This window comes from Heptranchias perlo, chromosome 30, assembly GCF_035084215.1.
Source record: "Heptranchias perlo isolate sHepPer1 chromosome 30, sHepPer1.hap1, whole genome shotgun sequence".
NCBI classification, from domain to species: domain Eukaryota; kingdom Metazoa; phylum Chordata; class Chondrichthyes; order Hexanchiformes; family Hexanchidae; genus Heptranchias; species Heptranchias perlo.
Genome location: NC_090354.1, coordinates 6,126,059 through 6,140,993, shown reverse-complemented (window position 1 = coordinate 6,140,993; position 14,935 = coordinate 6,126,059). Strand labels below are relative to the sequence as shown.

At 47.2% G+C, this 14,935-nt stretch overlaps 1 long non-coding RNA gene across 1 annotated transcript; it reads right to left on the bottom strand.

Annotated features, from left to right (window-relative positions):
* Positions 1 to 10,298: 10,298 nt before the first annotated feature.
* LOC137300102 (uncharacterized) lies at positions 10,299 to 14,171 on the bottom strand. The gene is made up of 2 exons (XR_010958026.1): positions 13,920 to 14,171; positions 10,299 to 11,688 (listed from the first exon to the last, which is right to left on the bottom strand). It is a non-coding gene; the product is annotated as an uncharacterized lncRNA (long non-coding RNA).
* Positions 14,172 to 14,935: the final 764 nt, after the last annotated feature.

The following is a 14,935-nucleotide window of genomic DNA, read 5'->3' as shown; positions in this document are numbered from 1 at the left end:
AGATTGCAGTAATGCTTTTAACTTCACAGAAGCAGCTGTGTAGTGAGTGGCTTTGAGGCTGTACGGCGTGGTGGGGGCAGCTTTCTTCTGTTTATTATTTGTTGTGAGCGTGTTCTTTATATTCAACTTTATGATATTCACTGTAAATACAGGCGGCTGTTCAGTCTTCGTCCCATGTTTCTTGGGGTTTTAACAGAAGCTCTCATTCAGTCAGAAAACCTCTTTACCTCCATACTCAATTTTAAATGAAGGACTTTTTTTCTTCAATCATGGGATGTGGGCGTCACTGGCGAGGCCGGCATTTATTGCCCATCCCTAATTGCCCTTGAGAAGGTGGTGGTGAGCCGCCTTCTTGAACCGCTGCAGTCTGTGTGGTGAAGGTTCCCCCACAGTGCTGTTAATAAGGGAGTTCCAGGATTTTGACCCAGTGACAAGAATATCAAAAGCCGTTTGTATCTTGGCACCGTTTTAACTCAGATTCCAGTAAACTGGTGTTTCTGACTGACATCCAGCACTTGTGCTGCTAAATCCAGCTCAAATTATTAAGCCAAGGCCCCATTTGCCAGTTAAAGATCCCCAGGCACCATTTCAAAGAGCAACAAGGAGTTCTCTCAGTGACCTGGTCAACATTTATTCCTCAACCAACTCAACTAAAAACAGACCAATTGGTCCTTTGTCTCATTGCTGTTTGTGGGACCTTGTTTGCAAATTGGCTGCCACGTTTCCTTACATTACAACAGTGACTGCACTTCAAAAGCAACTCATTGGCTGCAAAGTGTCTGAGAGCGATGGAAGTTGCTGTATAAATATGTCGCCTCTTACTTTCAATACAAAAAAAAAACAGCTGGAGAGAATTGAGCAAATCCCACATTTCCGCAGTGGGGGTTTCCCCTGAGGGAAAAGGAGAATTCACAGCATGGAAAGGGAAACATTGGAACAAAACAAACCACGGTGGACAATTCCTCCGGTTTTATTTCTATAGAAATGATCAAAGCATTCTAAAGAGAGCACATGGTTCCAATTTTATTGGAAAAAGCAATCAACAGATGTCTTTCCCCGTGTTAGTAAACATCTGTGAAAGAACGTTATCAGCTTTGAAGCTTTTGTGCTTGGATCTGTTGTCGAACCTGCAATGTGAAATGTACTGTCGGTATACAAAGTTCATCGTGTCTTGAGTTGGAGCATTCGCCTTGCAGGCGTGGAAGTCAATACATCAATAAAATGTCATCAGTGGGGTTCAAATGGGTAGCACTGTGTGGCGATACACTGATAGGCCATACCGGGGTGTTAAGGGTTAAATTATGAGGCTAGGTTGCAGAAACCTGGCTTGTATTCCCTTGAGTTTAGGGAGACTGAGGGGTGATCTGATCGAGGTGGTATAAAATGTTAAAGGGATTCTATAGAGTACATACAAAGAAACTATTTCCTCTGCTGAGGGAATCAAGAACAAGAAGAAAGAACTTGCATTTATATAGAACATTTCACAACCTCAAGACCTCCCAAAGCATTTTACAGCCAATTAAGTACTTTCTTTGAAGTGCAGTCACTGTTGTGATGTAGGAAACGTGGCAACCAATTTGCACACAGCAAGATCCCACAAACAGCAAATGCCCAGATAATCTATTTTTTTTAAGCAATGTTGGTTGAGGGATAAATATTGTCCAGCACATCAATGAGAACTGACCTGCTCATCTTCAAATAGTGCCATGGGATCTTTTATATCCACCTAAGAGGACAGGGCCTCGGTTTAACTGTCTCATCCACGAGACGGCACCTCTGACAGTGCAGCACTCCCTCGGTACTGCACTGGGAGTGTCAACCTAGAGTACGTACTACAAGTGGGACTTGAACTCACAACCTTCTAACTCAGAGGCAAGAGTGCTACCACTGAGCCACAGCTGACGAGGACAAGTTGCATAAACTTGGCTTGTATTCCCCTACGTTTAGGAGAGTGCAGCGTGATCTGATTGAGGTGTTTAAAATGTTAAAGGGTTTTGAAAGGGTAGATACGGAGAAACTATTTCCCCTGGTGGGGGAATCAAGAACAAGTGGACATGATCTTAAAATTCGTGCTAGTCCATTTTGGAGCGAATTCAGGAGGCACTTCTTCACACAAAAGGGTAGTGGAAATCTGGAACTCTCTCCTCCAAATGGCTGTTGACACTGGGGATTAACGGGCACTCCCAAGACTGAGATCGATAAATTCTTGTTAGGTATCAGGGGATGTGGAGCGAAGGCGGGTAGATAGAGTTCAGGGTCAGATCTAATCGAATGGTGGTACAGGCTCGAGGGGCTGAATGGCCTGCTCCTATAGGGACTAGGCCTTTCCTCGTAGGGAGAGAGGGAGAGAAAATTGGAGGGAGAGTCAAGCTAGGACAAGTCGCCACACACAGCCCAGCAGCAGCGTAAAGAGTGGTACATGCAGGGGCTTAGGCGTTTACCGCCTGCCCTGTAGTCCAGGGGATGGTGGGTGACATAGAATCATACAGCACAGAAGGAGGCCATTCAGCCCATCGTGCCTGTGCCGGCTCTTTGAAAGAGCTATCCAATTAGTCCCACTCTCCTGCTCTTTCCCCATAGCCCTGCAAATTTTTCCTTTTCAAGTATATATCAAATTCGCTTTTGAAAGTTCTTATTGAATCTGCTTCCACCATCCAGGCAGTGCATTCCAGACCATAACAACTCGCTGTGTAAAAAACTTCCTCATCGCCCCTCTGGTTCTTTTGCCAATGACCTTGAATCTGTGTCCTCTGGTTACTGACCCACCTGCCAGTGGAAACAGTTTCTCCCCATCTACACTATCAAAACCCTTCATAATTTTGAACGCCTCTATTAAATCTCCCCTTAACCTTTTCTGTTCCAAGGAGAACAACCCCAGCTTCTCCAGTCTCTTCACATAACTGAAGTCCCTCATCCCTGGCACAATTCTAGTAAATCTCCTCCGCACCCTCTCCAAGGCCTTGACGTCCTTCCTAAAGTGCGGTGCCCAGAAATGGACGCAATACTCCAGCTGAGGCCCAACCAGTGATTTATAAAGGTTTAGCATAACGTCCTTGCTTTTATACTCTATGCTTCTGTTTATAAAGCCAAGGATCTCATATGCTTTTTTAACAGACTTCTCAACTTGTCCTGCCACCTTCAAAGATTTGTGTACGACATGAAGAGATCTTAGTAAAAAAGTGGGATAAATATTTCAGATAACTTTTAAGTATAAAAACGTACCACAGGGGAGAAGAAACATGGGATCTGATGCCCTCTTGTGATCAAACAAGGCAAAGCCCCAGTTTGTACTGAATGTTAAAAGAAAATCCAAAAAGCACAATTAGACTTTTCCAAAAACACCTGGAGGTTTCATCTATGGGTTTTCCTAGGACAGAAGTAAATTGTCTTTGAAGCCTGCTCACTCGATCTGCAAACTCTTATCCTCACATCAGGCCCCTGGTAACTTTCATAAGAACATAAGAAATTGGAGCAGGAGTAGGCCATAAGGCCCCTCGAGCCTGCTCCGCCATTCAGTGAGATCATAGCTTTCACTGGGCAAATCACTTTACCAAACATGCTGCCACCCCCCCCCACCGAAAAAAAAACCCCGGAAATTCCTGGGCCTGGGGAAGGCAGAGAGCCCAAATTCCAACGGGGTGGGAGGACCTGGGGCAGAATCTGGTTGTCCCAGGATTCCAGCTCTAAGTCAGGGTCGTCTGGGAATTCCATCCTCTAAGCCCCCTGCAGATCTCCATGGAACTCAAGCCACCTGAGAGCAGGCGTGAGTCCAATGGAGGCCTGTAAAAAGGCACCAAAACCTTTACCAAAGGAGAGGTAACTGATTCCGAAGGAAGCCTGTTTGCTCCATTGGCGATCCCAGATGGAGAATGTTGTTCAGACCTTTGCTGGGGCTGCTCTCTGCCACTCTGACATGCCAGCTGGATGCCGGAGGCAGGCATCACTGGTGTAGCCGCACCAGCCATGAAATCACCGCATGCCAGGGATTTAGAACAGGGTCTCCACGGTCACGGATCAGCCGCCCGTTATACACCTCACCCGAAAATCAGGCGAGGCATATAATAGGTGGCCGATGGACTACCTACCGCCCGATTCCCGCCAACGCCAAACATTAAAGTCCGCCCTTTAGTCTCAATATATTAAAATGTTTCTATCTGTATTAACGCAGTATTTCAACCTGGTTTCGGATTAATTTGTGATGTCTGCCTCTGTATCAGACCCTGACGTAGCGTTGCCAACTCTGGTTGGAAGTATTCCTGGAGGTGTCATCACATGACCTCCTGCCTCCAACCACCCCGCCCCCACAATCCCGCCATTGGTTGCCCAACATGTCCATCCTCGCGGTGCCCCGCCCTCCCACATCCAATCGGAAAGTGAACAGAGTCCTCATTACCTGATTGGATGATTCTCGACTGTCAGTCAAACAGCCCTTTTTCCCATCTCCAATATTTTTATAACGAGTGAACAAAAGTGTTCAAAGAATTTTTTTTTTAAAAACACAATTTTTTTAATGCCCCTATAATTTTGCTCCCTGGTGTTGCACGCAGCAATGTCCTGGAGATTAGTCTTTAATTCGTGGAGACTCCAAGGTAACCCTGGCGGATTGGTAACCCCTTAGCTCAGTGGTCGCACTCTTATCTCTGTGAATCATGAAAGTTGTGGTTTCAAGTCCCACTCACAGAGACACTGAGTACATATTGCCAGGCAATGACCATCTCCAACAAGAGAGAGTTTAACCACCTCCCCTTGACATTCAACTGCATTACCATCACTGAATCCCCCACCATCAACATCCTGGGGGTCACCATTGACCAGAATCTTAACCGGATCAGCCATATAAATACTGTGGCTACAAGAGCAGGTCAGAGGCTGGGTATTCTGCGGTGAGTGACTCACCTCCTGACGCCCCAAAGCCTTTCCACCATCTACAAGGCACAAGTCAGGAGTGTGATGGAATACTCTCCACTTGCCTGGATGAGTGCAGCTCCAACAACACTCAAAGAAGCTCGACACCATCCAGGACAAAGCAGCCCGCTTGATTGGCACCCCATCCACCACCCTAAACATTCACTCCCTTCACCACTGGCGCACTGTGGCTGCAGTGTGTACCATCCACAGGATGCACTGCAGCAACTCGCCAAGGCTTCTTCGACAGCACCTCCCAAACCTGCGACCTCTACCACCTAGAAGGACAAGAGCAGCAGGCACATGGGAACAACACCACCTGCGCGTTCCCCTCCAAGTCACACGCCATCCCGACTTGGAAATATATCGCTGTTCCTTCATCGTCGCTGGGTCAAAATCCTGGAACTCCCTTCCTAACAGCACTGTGGGAGAACCTTCACCACACGGACTGCAGCGGTTCAAGGCGGCGGCTCACCACCACCTTCTCAAGGGCAATTAGGGATGGGCAATAAATGCCGGCCTCGCCAGCGACGCCCACATCCCATGAACGAATTTTTTTAAATCTAGGATGACACTGCCGTTAAATACTGAGGGAGTGCTGCACTGTCGGAAGTGCTGTCTTTTGGATGAGACATTAAACCGAGGACCCGTCTGTCCTCTCAGGTGGACGTAAAAGATCCCACAGCACTATTTTGAAGAAGAGCAGGGAAGTTCTCCCCAGTCTCCTGGGGCCAATATTTATCCCTCCCTCCACCAACAACGCTAAAGAACAGATTATCTGGTCATTATCACATTGCTGTTTGTGGGATCTTGCTGTGCTCAAATTAGCTGCCGCGTTTCCTACATTACAACAGTGACTACGCTTCAAAAAAAAGTTCTTCACTCTCTCTGAAGCACTTTGGGATGTCCTGAGGCTGTGAAAGGTGCTTTAAAAATGCAAGTTCTCTCTTTGCTACCCACATGGAGTTTTGTGACAAATGCTTAGCGAGGACCAGTGAGATCCACGAGTCTCATTTCACAACAAACTCAGAAGGCAGCCATTACACTTCCGCACCGACTGAGTAACAGGACAGTTGAAATAATTATAAACGTTTACAAATTCAAACTGAAGTTTTAATTAAGTTAAGGCCTGGATAACCATGGGGCCCAATTTACGAGCAAGCCCAATCAAAGGTGTCAGAGGCCAACTAGTCACGGGAGGTCAGCTACTATAGAGATAGGCAGATATTTTCACCTTGCCCTCCTGTTGGTCTCCACTGTGCCCAATCCCACCGGAAAGGGAAGAGTGAGATAGTGATTAATTCCTGTTCCTCTGCCAATGAGATGGTTGGTTTTACCAAACCGCCAATCAAAACAATACAATTTGTACAAAAATCACTTTTTAAAGAAAACAAAGTAGAATTGATGTTGAAGAATTCCCATTATCCCACCAGACGTGCCATTTTCCTTTCGCCCTCCTCTCCCGAAGGTGCCGATTCTCGTTGATGTGCAGTTCCACGGCTCTTTGTTCCTCCAATGTGGTCCTATTCCATGAGCCTGGACGGTGAGCGCTTTAAATATCAGGGCCCAGAGGCGTCCTTCTCAGAGTGCCCATGAGCAGCCCATGTAACACGTTCCATGAGACTCACAGACACAGACCAGAAACGGCTGGGATTTTCCAGTCCTTTATTAATAATAATTGGCAGAAACACCTCAGAGATACATCACACTGCCACAGAGCAAGACTCGTGTCATTTTTAGTCAGCAATTTGGAGACTCAGAACGGCCAGAACAGCTCAGCGACATGACGACGTCATCTTGACGTCATCTTGACGTACTCAAATGTTGACGATGCGTTATGTCATGGTACCCGTCCGAAACTCCAGTGGGTAAGGGCACTGCCACTGTAGCCCTGAATTAGCTGATCCATATAGCTACGCCTCAATTTTAAAATTCTCATCCTTGTCTTCGAATCCTTTCATGGCCTCGCCCCCCCCTCCCTATCTCTGCAACCTCCTCCAGCCCTACAACCCTCCGAGATCTCTGCGCTCCTCCGATTCTGGCCTCTTGAGCATCCCCAAATTTCATCGCTCCACCATTGGCGGCCGTGCCTTCAGCTGCCTAGGCTCTAAGCTCTGGAATTCCCTCCCTAAACCTCTCCGCCTCTCTCTCCTGTCAAATTTTGTTCGCTAACACTCCTGTGAAGCACCTTGGGACATTTTACTATGTTAAAGGCGCTATATAAATGCAAGTTGTTGTTGTTGTTGTTGTTGTTTGCCTACACGGCAACAGTGGCTGCACTTCAGACGTAATCTATTGGATGTGAAGCACAATGGGACGCCCTGAGAAATGTGATCGGGGCTCTGTATAAATGCCAGGGCATCAGCTGTGGAACTATAATTGGTCTCAGTAGCTTAGAGAGGTTAAAACAAAAATCCAGTCAGGTCCTTAACACTGATCGCCACTTAGTGACTCCTGCAGAAAGTGTAACTGGGCCAGTCCCAGGTAAGGACAGCATCGAGATTGGCCAAGATGCATTCCAAGGTAAAACCTCCAGCTGCTTTCTAGGCTCGCCTGTGAAGAGTGGTCACAGGAGCATTAGGAACAGGAGTGGGCCATTCAGCCCCTCGAGCCTGCTCCGCCATTCCATTAAGATCATGGCTGAACGGCACCTCAACTCCATTTACCAGCCTTAGCCCCGTATCCCTTGGTGCCCTTACCCGACAGAGCGGGCACGGTGCACAGACAGCCCCCCTACCCGTACCACAGAAAGGAGTCAGGACTTTGGTGAGGAAATTGGGGGAAAGAATGATATCATGTTGTGCTTTTAAAATGCTCTAAACAGAGGTTAGCCACAAGCTCACCTCCTTATTGGGTTGTGTCTCCAATTTGCCTGTCCCTTTTATATTAAATGTTACATTTATAAAGACTGAGATTCTGATTATTGTTAATGATTATAAATCAATGACGGAATGGTTCAGATCTGGACTACGGTTCTCATCAAACAACTGGCCAAAAACGCAGAACCCTCACTTCCAATAACCTACCGGCTTTTAAAACCAAACCTTGATCTCACCTCACCACTTCGCCATCTACCTCGCTAGGAGTTCCCTTCTCAACCCTGGCTACTCTCTGCGCTGTGGACACCTGACCCTCCACTGAGGGGATGGAGGTTGTGCGGGTAAATATTCTGAATGCAAAGTGCCCTCCCGTTCCATTTTAGCAGCAACTTCTTTGAGTCAACTGCCTTCAAAGGGATCTTGGTCAAAAGCCATTAGACTTCCACTTACTGTACATGGACAACTGAGGTTCCTTGGAGGCGCACTGTGTTACCTGAGGCATGGCGGGATGGGACTTCCAGTCTGCCCCGGCCGTGGCCCTGTCCCAAATCCCGGGGATGGGGCATTTGCACAAAGTGGGTGAGCACCCTCACCATTTATGGTGGTCCCCTAGGCGTCCACTCTTTTGGGGTTTGGGAAGGGGGGAGGTGGTGTCAGGTGTCAGCCGCGGCTCAGTGGGTAGCACTCTCGCCCCTGAAATCAGAAGGATGTGGGCTCGAGCCCCACTCCAGAGACTCGAGCACAAAAGCTAGGCTGGCACTCCCAGTGCCAGTACTGAGGGAGCGCTGCACTGATGGAGGTGCCGTCTTTCAGATGAGACGTTAAACCGAGGCCCCGTCTGCCCTCTCAGGTGGACGTAAACGGACCCATGGCGCTATTTTGAAGAAGAGCAGGGGAGTTCTCCCCGGTGTCCTGGGTCAATATTTATCCCTCAACCAACATGGGATCCAAGAGCATGTGGTCTGGAAATGTCAGCTCCCGGGGTCCTTGCGGAGCGTGGGGCTATTACACTGGATTCCCCTCAGAGCCTTCGTTCTGTCTTCAGCCCAGCCCGTTAAATTGTTCCTGAGCTCCTTTTCCAATTTCTTTGACTCTTCTCCGCTCCCGAAGGAGCTGATTCGTGGCAGAGATTGGTCCCATGCCACCGATACCCAAGAGACTGCCTACGGGATTCTAAATCTCAGTCTCCCCTGACTGCCACTTGACTTACTGCATCTCTTTTTGAACCTTGATGGTGTCCTGCACCATGAGCCATGGACCATCTCCTGGGTCAGTGGTTTTCTGTATTAGGTGTCCCCACCAATACTAACACTTCCAGGGACCGTTTACAGATCCTGACACACTCTGGAGACCCCTGCAAATACACACTCCTAGGGACCCAACACCCCCCCCCCAATTCCCACTCCTACCCCCCCCCCCCCATTCCCACCCCTACCCCCCTCCCACCCCCATCCCACCTTTCGAAAGACCCAGTCAACTACCAAAAAGAAAACAATGTACAGTAACAGAAATAGAATGATACTGTACAGTAAAGAGGCCATTCGGTCCATCTTGCCCGTGCCGGCTCTCTGAAAGAGCTGACCAATTAGCGCCACGTCCCTGCTCCCTCTCCAAAGCCCTGAAAATGTTTCCTTTTCAAGCATATACTCAATTCGCTTTGGAAAGTTACAATTGAATCTGCTTCCACCGCCCTTTCAGGCAGTGCATTCATCATAACTCGCTGTGTAAAAAAATTCTCCTCATCTCCCCTCTGTTTTTTTGCCAATTATTTTAAATCTGCGTCCTCTGGTTCCCGACCCCCTGCCGGAGGAAACGGTTTCTCTTTATTTACCGTATCAAAATACTGTGCTAGCAGGATCATAATGCAGAAAAGTACAGAGATCTGATTCCTTAGAAGCCCAGTTTGAAAACCTACGACACAGGCCTCCCAGTGATTTGTAAAACAGTTCTACAACATTCATTTATCGGGGAATCAAAATCAGGGTCTGTGGGGTGGGTGAGGTGGTTCATGTTTAATGTACCGTGACCTATTATTTTACAGCAGTTCCGATACAAAACAGTTGCTCCTTTACAATATTACTTGTGAAGAATGGTTTCAAAAACATTTACATTCACTCAGTCCCAAAAACATACAAGGGGGTACAGTGTGGTGCAGAGAGTTAGCTACGAGCCTTTCACTATCGGGAGCAGGGTTCAAATATCGTCAGGCAGGTGGGGTGAGAAACAATGGGGCAGAAATTGCTCCTCGCGGTCCCATAGATTCACACTAACCCACTAACTTTCCGTCGGGCCCTTCCTCGAACAGGAAGCGGGGAAAGAGCCCGGCGTCAGCTCAGGTGAAGCTAGGACCCATGGGAGAAGCGAGAGGTGCGATCTCTCCCCTCGACCAATCAGATCACAGCATTTTTGACACGCTGCGTTCACTGTCTCTGCAGGCTTGGAGCGTTAAACCAGGAAGTGAAAGGTACAACATTAAAATCAATGTAAAAACAGTTATAGACAGCAAAAAAAAGAGAGGGTAAGAAATAATCAAATTAAATAAAAGAGACAGAAGGGAAAAGCTACCAAAAAAAATTAATTTTAAATTTTTTTTTTAAATGACCAGAAACCATTAAAATAACAAGACACCACATATTTAAAAGTTAATTTTTAATTGTTTGGCAGTCATTAAGACTTTTCGCGCTGTTGAAACTTAGTTTAGACCTGGTATTTTTAAGCGTACCTGTTTTGTTGCGTAATTAATTACTTGCCAGCTGGGCAGATAAGCAAGTTTGCACTTTTTCAATGATTCCTCTGACTGCAGCGGGCGATATTCCTTCAATTCGAAGCTGTCATATCGCCGGCAAACCAGTAGGAGCAAGTTCCGGATTTCCGCGTTTCACTGCGCGTGTGCGAACACCGGAACTTGCTCCTCCATTTCACCACTAACAACGGAAAGCGCTGTTGAGCTCCCCGTTACTTAGCGAGGGATTTCTGCCCCAATATGTCGGGAGAAGGGCCCTACATAAAATGTGTCTTACACCTCATCTGGACCCATCTTTTGCTTCCTGTTCCCATTACCACCCCACTTTGCCTTTGCACCATCATCCCTTTTTGTCATTTAATCACTCCTGCCCTCCGCCCTATCACAGGCCTCTCCCTTTGTTCTTTCCTCCCCCCTCCCTTTCCTTGGCTCTGTACTTGCTTATAAACTGTCAAATCTCTAACTTCTTCCAGTTCTGATGAAAAGTCATTGCCCTGAAACAGTAACCCTGTTTCTCTCTCTCCGCAGATGCTGCCTGACCTGCTGAGTGTTTCCAGCATTTTCTGGGGGGTTTTCCAGCATCCACTGTATTTTGCTTTTTGATAAAACTGTGGCTCGTCGGTCTTGATTCTGAACCATTGGGTAAGTAGATATAGAGACTGATAGAAGCTCTGTGGTTCTGGTGGATTTTTAATCGAATTTCCCTTTCACTAATATTCAGACCACTGCAATATGTCTACCTTACAATACTTGTGTGATTTGTCATTGATTTTTTAAAGTGGGGCCATCGCGACAGCTGTGTTGATGGGAGGAGTAGTTAAGACACATCAAGGGCAGCAATGTGGAAGCCACGACAACTTGAATGGGATGAGACGCCACTTTTTGATCGACTGACCGAGTTCACGGTGGACCAATCCAGGAGATGAGCAGGTGTTTCCGTAACCTAACAGCTTAGACGTCTCCTCCGAAGACACAGTCTATCCCAGCGGCCAGGAGTTCTCGTGCCAACATCTCAGGATCTTCTGGGAAACTTGGGAGGATATGAGAATTATTATTTTTTTGGAAGACTCTGGGTGTCCGTTGATCTTCTTGACAATCGGAGTTCAACAGCTGCCAACGCTCAAGACAAATTTCTGCTCAACTCCACTGAGGAGACAAGAGTCCCAGAAGGATGTTCTCAATAGTCCAACATGGAGGCCTTCCATCTATGTCAGAAGCCAGCTGCAGAAAAAGTACAGTTTAACTTTAGTGACAAAGGATACAAAGGTCATTGTATACGGAATATGAAACCGTTCCTGGAAATATTCCATTAAAGTCCTCAAAGAAACAGCCGGCAGATGAATTTTTACAGTTCAACAATCAGATTTGCCTTGAGGATAAGCAACATTCAGTTACACGGGAGCTAAGTAATCCATAATCTTAAGCAAAATACTGCGGATGCTGCTGGAAATCTGAAATGGGTTTTTATAATCCATTATCTTAGATCTCTTAAAGCGAAATACCCAACCAAGCAGCAACTACTTGCATTTATATAGCGCCTTTAACGTAGTAAAACATCCCAAGGCGCTTCACAGAAGCGATATCAAACAAAATTTGACACCAAGCTACAAAGCAGATATTAGGACAGGTGACCAAAAGCTTGGTTAAAGAGGTCGGTTTTACGGACCGTCTTAAAGGAGGAACGAGAGGCGGAGAGGTTTAGGGAGGGAATTCCAGAGCTTAGGACCAATGCAGCTGAAGGCACGGCCGCCAATGGTGGAGCGATTAAAAATCAGGGATGCGCAAGAGGCCAGAATTGGAGGAGCGCAGAGATCGCAAAGGGTTGTAGAGCTGGAGGAGGTTACAGAGATAGGGAGGGGCGAGGCCACGGAGGGATTTGAAAACAAGGATGAGAATATTAATATAGAGCGCTCGGGGACTCGATTTAATGTTTCAGCTGAAAGACGGCACTTCTGACAGTGCAGCACTCCCTCAGTGCTGCACTCGGAATGTCAGCCTAGATTAGGGGCCTCAGTTTAACGTCTCATCTGAAAGACAGCTCCTCTTGACAGAGCAGCACTCCCTCAGTACTGCACCGAAGTGTTGGCCTAGATTATGTACTCAAGTCTCTGGAGTGGGACTTGAAACCACAACCTTCTGACTCAGAACCGTTCCCCTCCCCTCTTATGATTTCTCTGCTCTCCTAAAGGAGCTGACAGCTGCTGATTCCATCACTCTCAGGCCCCTCACCCAATTGGTGATTCCCCACCTGTGAGCCCAAACACTGACTGTTGACTATTTGACCATGAAGGACACCATGGACAGACCTCATCTGTCTTCACCAGATATCTGCATGCACAGATTTTCCATCACTACTTTGGTAGCGACCAGGAGCCAGAATCTTGGCTGATTTCCCCTCTCATGCTCTTCATGGCTTCGCCCCCTCCCTAGCTCTGTAACCTCCTGCAGCCCGACGACCCTCCCTGAACCTCTTGTTGCGCGGGGTCTTAGCTCTTGTGCATCCTCCCATCCCTTCGCCCATTGGCAGCTGCGCCGTCATCCGCCTAGGCCCCACACTCTGGAATCCCCTCCTTAAACCCCTTTCCACCTCCTTTAAGGCCCACCTCTTTGATCAAGCTTTAGATCACCCCTCCTAATATTCCTTACACTGGCTAAAAGTCCATTTCCTTGGTTGCACCTCTGGGACTTTTTTTCTGTGTTAAAGGCACTATATAAATACAAGCTGATGTTGAGTTTGGACTCCAAATTTTGGCACCAAAAGCATTTCATAGGGAACATAGGAAGAGGAACATGCCATTCAGCCCCTCGAACCTGTTCCGCCATTCAATTAGATCATGGCTGATCTGTATCTTAACCCCATTTACCTGCTTTGGTTCTGTAACCCTTGCCTAATAAAATTCTATCGACCTCAGTTTCCTTGGCTGATGTTCAGCTAACCATCATAGAGTGGGCAAAGAGGAATTTTAACCAGTTAGGCATTAGTCTATCTATTCAAGGGAGCGTGCCTACACCTTTAAGACCCAGTCACAAGATCTCATCCGCCAGATTGACTGGAGGTCTCGCTTCTGCTGACAGCTTATTGGATCTGACGGCACCCAGCGTCTTTTTAATTGGCTCTCCCAACTGTCAATCACCGTTTCCCGGGCCAAATCCTATTCACCTCCCAATGAAATAAACAAAGTCGACTATTCAACCCGGTGACATCACTGTTTCTAATGAAACCTTTAAGGCAAAATCCGTCGTTGCACCAAAAATAAAACCCAACTGAAAAGGGACAAAAATCCCAAGGATATTGCAATCTGCATTTAAAGCGTAGTCTTTTTTTTGTGCAATTAGACGAGATTTTGCAGATGGGAATGCAATTTGCAATTGCAGGATGTTCATTTACACTGAGGTAAGCAGTTTAAAAATCTGCAAAAATGATTTGTTATTAAATAATATTTTATACCGACCTATCGGAAAGGCAATGACAACCATCTCTCATGGATCCAGCAGGCACCGCCTTCCAGCTGGCTGAGATCCCCCCTGGCTCTTGCTGTTCCTCCTTCTCTTACAGGACATAGATGATGTAGGAGAGAATCACCAGGCTCACAATGGCAAAAAACATCAGCAGGAAAATGTCCAGCATTGCGAAAAGATTGAAAAAGACCATAGAGTGAGAGGAACTGATACACTGACCCGTACTTAGGTAACAGCAAAGTCAGAGGAGGGAGGGAGAGGGAGAGTGAGACACCAAGAGCATATTGAGAGAAGTGCATATTAAGACAGAGCTTGGTGACAAATCTCAAATAGAGAGAGAGAAACGGTCTCAATGAGGAAATCAGCCAGGGTTCCTACTCTTGATCACTGTCCAGGATCCCTACTAGAGTGTGCGAGTATGGATGTAATGGGGTGGGGTGGGAACAGGACTGGACAGGGCTGTGGTCTGCGTTCCTCCAACCCTGCCCTTTTGTGCATCCCCCACTCTCTTCGCCCCACCGGTGGCGGCCGTGCCTTCAGCCGCCTAGGCCCTAAGCTCTGGAATTCCCTCCCTAAACCTCTCCTCCTTTAAGACGTTCCTGAAAACCTACCTCTTTGAGCAATCTTTCGGTCACCTGTCTTAACGTCTCCTTCCTTGGCTCAGTGTCAGTTTTTGTCTGATTACGCTCCTGTGAAGCGCCTTGGGACATTTTACTACGGTAACGGCACTATATAAATGCAAACTGTCGTACTTGGTGGTGGCCCCACCATCAATCAGCCTCTGATACTCTGTCTGGGCACTCAAATCAATAAGGCTGCAGTACTGGAGGGGTGCTGGCACCTGAGGGACCGAACCTCAGAGGGAGTCAGAAGTTTCAGGAGAGACCGGGAGAAGGTTTAGATAAAAAAGGGAAGAAGTCATAGACATACAAAAACAGAAAGAAGCAAATGATACACAGTCACCCAATATGGTCATTTATTCAGTGTGATTACTTTCCAAAGAAATTGT